This window comes from Glossina fuscipes, unplaced genomic scaffold, assembly GCF_014805625.2.
Source record: "Glossina fuscipes isolate IAEA_lab_2018 unplaced genomic scaffold, Yale_Gfus_2 1, whole genome shotgun sequence".
NCBI lineage: Eukaryota > Metazoa > Arthropoda > Insecta > Diptera > Glossinidae > Glossina > Glossina fuscipes.
In genome coordinates this window covers 43028520-43034519 of record NW_023998415.1, presented here as the reverse complement: position 1 = coordinate 43034519, position 6000 = coordinate 43028520, and the positions used below count along the sequence as shown (strand labels likewise).

Here is a 6000-nt window from a genome sequence, read left to right as displayed (position 1 = left end):
AATCAATTTTACGTTATATCTATATATATATCTATATCTATATATATATTTTTTTTCTTTTATTTTAAATTAAACAAATGAGAAATAGAAATAAAAACAAAAAAGTATCGAACAAAAATATATAAATATTAAATATATATATATATGTATAAACAAAAATAATATAATAAATGAAATATATGTGAGACTTGTGTACATTTTTCTGTTTGTAATGATATAGATTATTGTCATTAATTTTATTTAATTATTATTGTAAATAGTAAAGGGAATGAAAAATATGAACAAAAACAAAAACGTTCGCAAAGGGCGAGATTGAAGCGTTAAAACCGTTTTGAAAGATATATGCATATCACTGCAGATGCACTTAAACACACTAATGCAAATATTCATTTTAATACATGCATACACACATACATACAATCCGATACGCACACACACATACTATTAACACTTACTTATATATATATATATGTATATGTATATATGTACGTAAGTGCAAAGAATAGTTTACTATCAATCCAGCGAACGACGTCAACCAACGCAACACTAAAAATTTCGGTCATTTTCGTTTACATTGAGGCACAGGAAAAATCTGAGAAACTGAAAAACCAAAAAAATTTTAAAAAATAAAAGAAATCACACAAAAAAGGAAAAAAAAAAAAAGAAAGAAACCAAAAGCAATTCGGCTGCTTTGCAACCGACAACGCGATTGCCACACGGTGGTGCGCGAGTATGTGTTTAGATTTGTGTGTGTGTGTGCGTGTGTGTATGTGTGCATGTATGGGTATATGTATGCGTGCATATACATATACGCGTTTGTACAGTGGTGCGCCAGTGTGCTTGTGTTAACGAGCAATGTGTGTAATGTAATGTCTAGAGCGTATAGAATGTGTTTGTGTGGAAAACACTTTTGGTGTAACGTTATTTGTTGATTGCACGTTGACGGGTAATGTGCGTGCAACGCGTTATTTCAAACACGCAAGCATTCAGAACCATCCAAAAAGTAAAAAGAATTTTCCATTAAATTACGAATTCTGTTAATGTTTTTAAAAGAAACTAAAGAGAGAAAAGCAAACGTAAATAAATAAATATAATAAATAAAAAAAAATCATTGTTAAATGGGAATTACACAAATAAATAAATAAAATATTAACAAATAGCAATATATTTAAACGGTTATGATTAAAACAAAATTTTACATGATTTTTAAAATCTAAATATGAAAAAAGATATTTCAATATATACGAAAATAATTTAATAAAACACCACTTTGTTTTTGTCTTTACGAAAAAAAAAAAAAAATATAATATATATATATATATATATATATATATATATATATGCGTGTGTGTGTATATATATATATATATGTACATATATATATGTATATATATATATATATTATTAATAAATAAATAAATAAATAAATTATAATAATAATAATAATAATAATTTCTTGCCAATTAAACAAAATATTTTTTCTAATTAACAATAATATTTCTAAAGATAACAATAATAACAATACTATTATTATTACTATAAACAAAACAAAAAATAAATAAATAAATAAATAAAAAAAAAAAACCAAAAATTAAAAAAAAAAAAAATGTGCCGCAAACAAAGTGTCTTAAGCTCTTAAAACTTTTTTTTTACAAATAATTAAAGAAAATACTAATAATAATAACATAATAAAAATAAATAAAAAGTTTTCATTAGCTATAAAAATCCTAAAGGAAAAAATTACAAATCAAACATTTTTTTCAAAACTTTTAGTAAATAATAAAAGTTTATTAATAAACCTGTAACTTATCCTAAAAAATTGTTTTTTCTAAGCTTTACTCAGATTATAAACGCAAGCTTGCCAATCAAAGAATTTTTATTAAGTAATAATAAAATTATATTAATTAACTTAAACAACGATTTAAAAACCTTGTGATATTTTATATAAATATGTATATATATAAATATATGTATATATATGTACATATATATATGTGTATATATATGTATATATATAAAAACAAAAATATTTAATTAATATAAATAATTCAAAAAAAAAAAAAAGAAAAAAACAAAAAAAATAGGTATATATATATCTATATATATGTATATGTATATTCGGCAATAAATATTTCATCGGAAGACGTCATCGAAGATTGTGTTATGCATTATTTACTAAATAAATGGACATTTTCTTATCAATGACAAACTCTTCGAGAGAACATCATATTCTCCCGAATCATGGATTATATTAATATGAAATATAAAAATTAAGAACAAAAAACACGAAAATATACAAAGCAAAAAAAAAAAATAAATAAATAATTACGAAAACAAAAATCACAAAACTTTAATCAGAAGGTAAGTGTTTTTTTTTATATAAAAATTTGTATGATATGCCGGCGCTAAAATACTTTTTCTTAAGTCGCTGGTTATTGTGTTAGTTTTCAATGCTAAATCTAAAGTCTCGCGTGCGGGAAATTTTAGTTTTCTGGTTAATAGTGAGGTCCATTCATTTACTAATTAATATCTTTCGTTTCCTAATCCTAATCTTTAAAGAGATCTTTCTTCTTCATAGTCTATTAAAAAAAAAAAAAAAAAAAAAAAAAAAAAAAAAATTGTTTTACTGAATTATTGAAATTTCAACTCGATCGACTTTTATCCAATCGTGGATGGATGGTCTATTCTCCTATATCTCTTCGAATCGTTTTCATTTGTTCTAGTCATTAAACTTGAAATATATTAATAATTGTTCGATATCAATGAAAACCAAGATGAAATTTTCAATCGATAGCAATTTCAAAAATGAATTAAGGCATTTATTAAAAATTCATTGTCATTGTCGTTTAATGTATGTTTTTTCTCAAGTATCGAAATTTTTTATTCTTTGATTTCAATACAACATATCTCTACATACGCCACAGCAAGTTCATAGATTTCAATAATTAGGTTTGTTTTTTTTTTTTTACTCAGCCAAATCGCTTATCATCTATTATTACTATTCGTAATATGGTTAATAATTTAACCGTCTTTTTCGCCTATGATAAGTGCAAGGTCTGCCAAGAATAAGTTGCGAAATTCTTTCCTTATTTTCATAGCTTTCCCATTAGCCCACTGAAGAATCGACAAGACTCATAGATATATTTTAGCCTATATATCGAGTGCATAGTAAATAAATAAATAAAAATTCGAGACAATATTTTATATAAGACTTTAAGTGAATTATTTACTATTTCTCAACGAAATATTTGGATAATTGGGGTGCTTCTGCATTGTTAGTGTACCTTTAAGGTGATTGCTAGCTAGTGGGAAAAATCTATTTCATGTTCACTTAACTAGATGTATTTTTAAAGCGTAAGGCTTTTAAAGGCTTAAATTCTCTTCTTTAATGAAATGAAGCTATCTACTATAGTATGTTATATGTATATATATATTTATTGGACGTGATTTTTTCTTTTAAATCCATTTAGAATGTTTTTAAAATTAATATTTCGGTTTTTTTGTTTTTTTAATTTAAATCGTCTAACTTGTATCATTTTGAATCAATTAATATTTAAGGGCTGTGCTATACTCTTTATGTTCTCTATGTTTTCCACTTTAGTTTTAAAAGCGTAGAAATATTCACTAGCAACTGCATTACTGCATAATATCCATATTCCTAAGCAGGGAAAGATTCTAAATCGAGCGTCTAAACCTGGGCGTCTACTCTTTCGCCCGTTCATCCGGTCATTTATATCCTTGTCTGTACGTCTGTCTTCTGACTGTCGTTCAGGGACTAACACATGAATGTCGCCTCTAACAAACTATCCAAATTACTTTTAGAAAGTGTTAATCCTGTCATGTCGTTTCCATCATCTCTTTGCCACTTCAGTGACGTGAACTTTGTTTGTTGCGTTAAAAAGATGAAAACTAAACATTAAAAATCCCGGTCAAACTTAGCTTTCTTAGCTGAATTATAATTAACTCTTCTCCATCGAAAGCAATAATTTATCACTGATTGGCTGATTTTAAATGAAGTAATACGAACACAACAAAAAAGATGCCGATCGGTGTGGGCGACCAAGCAAAGTGGTTATCTGGAACGCGAAAAATCCCGTTAAAAGAGATAGCTGTCGTTGCAAAAACCTCGAAAGGCAGTATATTCACGTTTTTGCATGAAATTTGGGGAACGCGTTCGTTCACCGTTCGTTCAAAAATGCATTGTACAACCAGTCGATGACTACAACATAAAAGTTGTATGACGTGAACTTCGAATTGTTGTCGTTCAGTCGTATTATTCTTTATATCTGAGCTCCCAGCTCCTACGGCTATTATTTGCTATTTCCAAAAAGATAGTTCAGGTACAAAAAAAAAGATCGGGAAACTGAAATATATTTTCACGTGTTGACAAATGTCGTTTTACCGAAAAAGATCATTGATATGCTGCAGTAACCCGAAGATTGATCGCATCCGCTTTCAAGAACGCTATGTTGTTGTTTTAAAAAAAAAAAAAAAAAAAATTTTTTTTTTTTTCATTTCTTACTCAATATCGGAAATTATTGAACTATGCGAAAAGCGTTTTAGCGAATCAATGAAGTAATGCATGGTTATTGGGCTCTTTTTTGTTAATGAAAATAAACTAAGCCTAACCTAAGAAAAGATCAATTCAATTATTTATCACATGCTTGCTTTCATTTTTACAACTTAATAATTTCTATAATAGAAAGTATCCCATGCAAAATATGCATTAAAACTGCGTAAACAAGGCCGTCAAGTCTTTAAGACTGTTATTTATTTTTTTTATTTTATATATTTTTATTTTTTTTTTTTTTATCAATTACACTAATTCTATACACACAAAATAATATATAATTATTTTGCTATTCAGAAGTCCTCCTTTTTAAAGAGTTAGGTTAATGAGTACAAAGCTAGACCAGATTTGGTGGTAATGCAATGAATTGCTTGATTTTAAAATTTAACGCTCAAAAGCTTTGGCTATAAAAATTTTATTCTATTTGCAAAAATCCGGATTTACATTTTAATATATATATATATATATATATATGTATATGAATGTCTGGCTAGTTTAGAGAACGTATAAATTCTAAACTGTAAGCTAAGCGCTAGTAATGTTTATCCTTTAATTCTTTTTTATATTTATCAATTTTGAACGTTTCGGTACGGCGCAGAGACTCAAGCGAAAACAATCCCTCTCTCTCTCTCTCTCTCTCTCTCTCTTTAGCTCTCTATTTGTGAATATGGTCAATAGAAATACCGTCGAAGACTTAACAAATGCATTATGAGTCGTTAAAGACAATTTCAATTTTCCCGCGTAAAATATGAATAGAAGAATGAACGTGCAGCTTGCTTACGCTTGGTTACGTTTTTGTTATCTTAACAAAAATTTCAAGTAAACGAAGTTAAAGATAAGTAAATAGTCTTATGTCGCCCAGGCTGCTGCTATTGAATTTAAATCAAAGCAAATCGCGTTCACCTCCTATTTTTGCCTATTTCTGATGGCTTTTCAACTCAGAAATGTAGGCGTCATTGTTAAGATTAGTTAAGACTTAATATGTATAATAATAAATACGCTATTAATACAAATAACAACTTGAACCAACCTTTCACTTGAACGTTTCTAAGAAAGCCTGGTTTTGCTAATGTTTTTCAATCGCCGAGACTTTTACTAAAGAAGATTCGTGTCACTAATTATAAGCTTTGATCTATAGAGCTAAGCAATTTGCTTTATTACGCATATTTATGATTCTTTCAAATTAACATTTCTATGTTAATTATTTATCGAAAATGTTACCAACAAAAGAAAATTGAATCGAGTTCGATATATATGTTTATATGTTTAACATTATTTAAGTTATGTTTCAGTTTTCATGCTCTTCATGCTTTTCCTTTCCTTTCCTATCCTATCCTTTCCTATCCTTTCCTATATTAAAATAGCAGCGTTCTTGGACTTGGTTATTAGGTCTTTTTTTTTTTTTTTTTTTTTTTAAAACATAGTTTAAC

General features: G+C 27.1%; 1 protein-coding gene across 1 annotated transcript in view; it reads left to right on the top strand.

The window, feature by feature from the left end:
* Positions 1-2332: 2332 nt before the first annotated feature.
* LOC119631930 (PR domain zinc finger protein 1) overlaps positions 2333-6000 on the top strand; it is a 106570-nt gene continuing 102902 nt past the window's right edge. The window contains exon 1 of the mRNA XM_038024520.1: positions 2333-2361. The gene's annotated coding sequence lies outside the window, so the exon portion shown is untranslated. The remainder of the gene's footprint in view (positions 2362-6000) is intronic.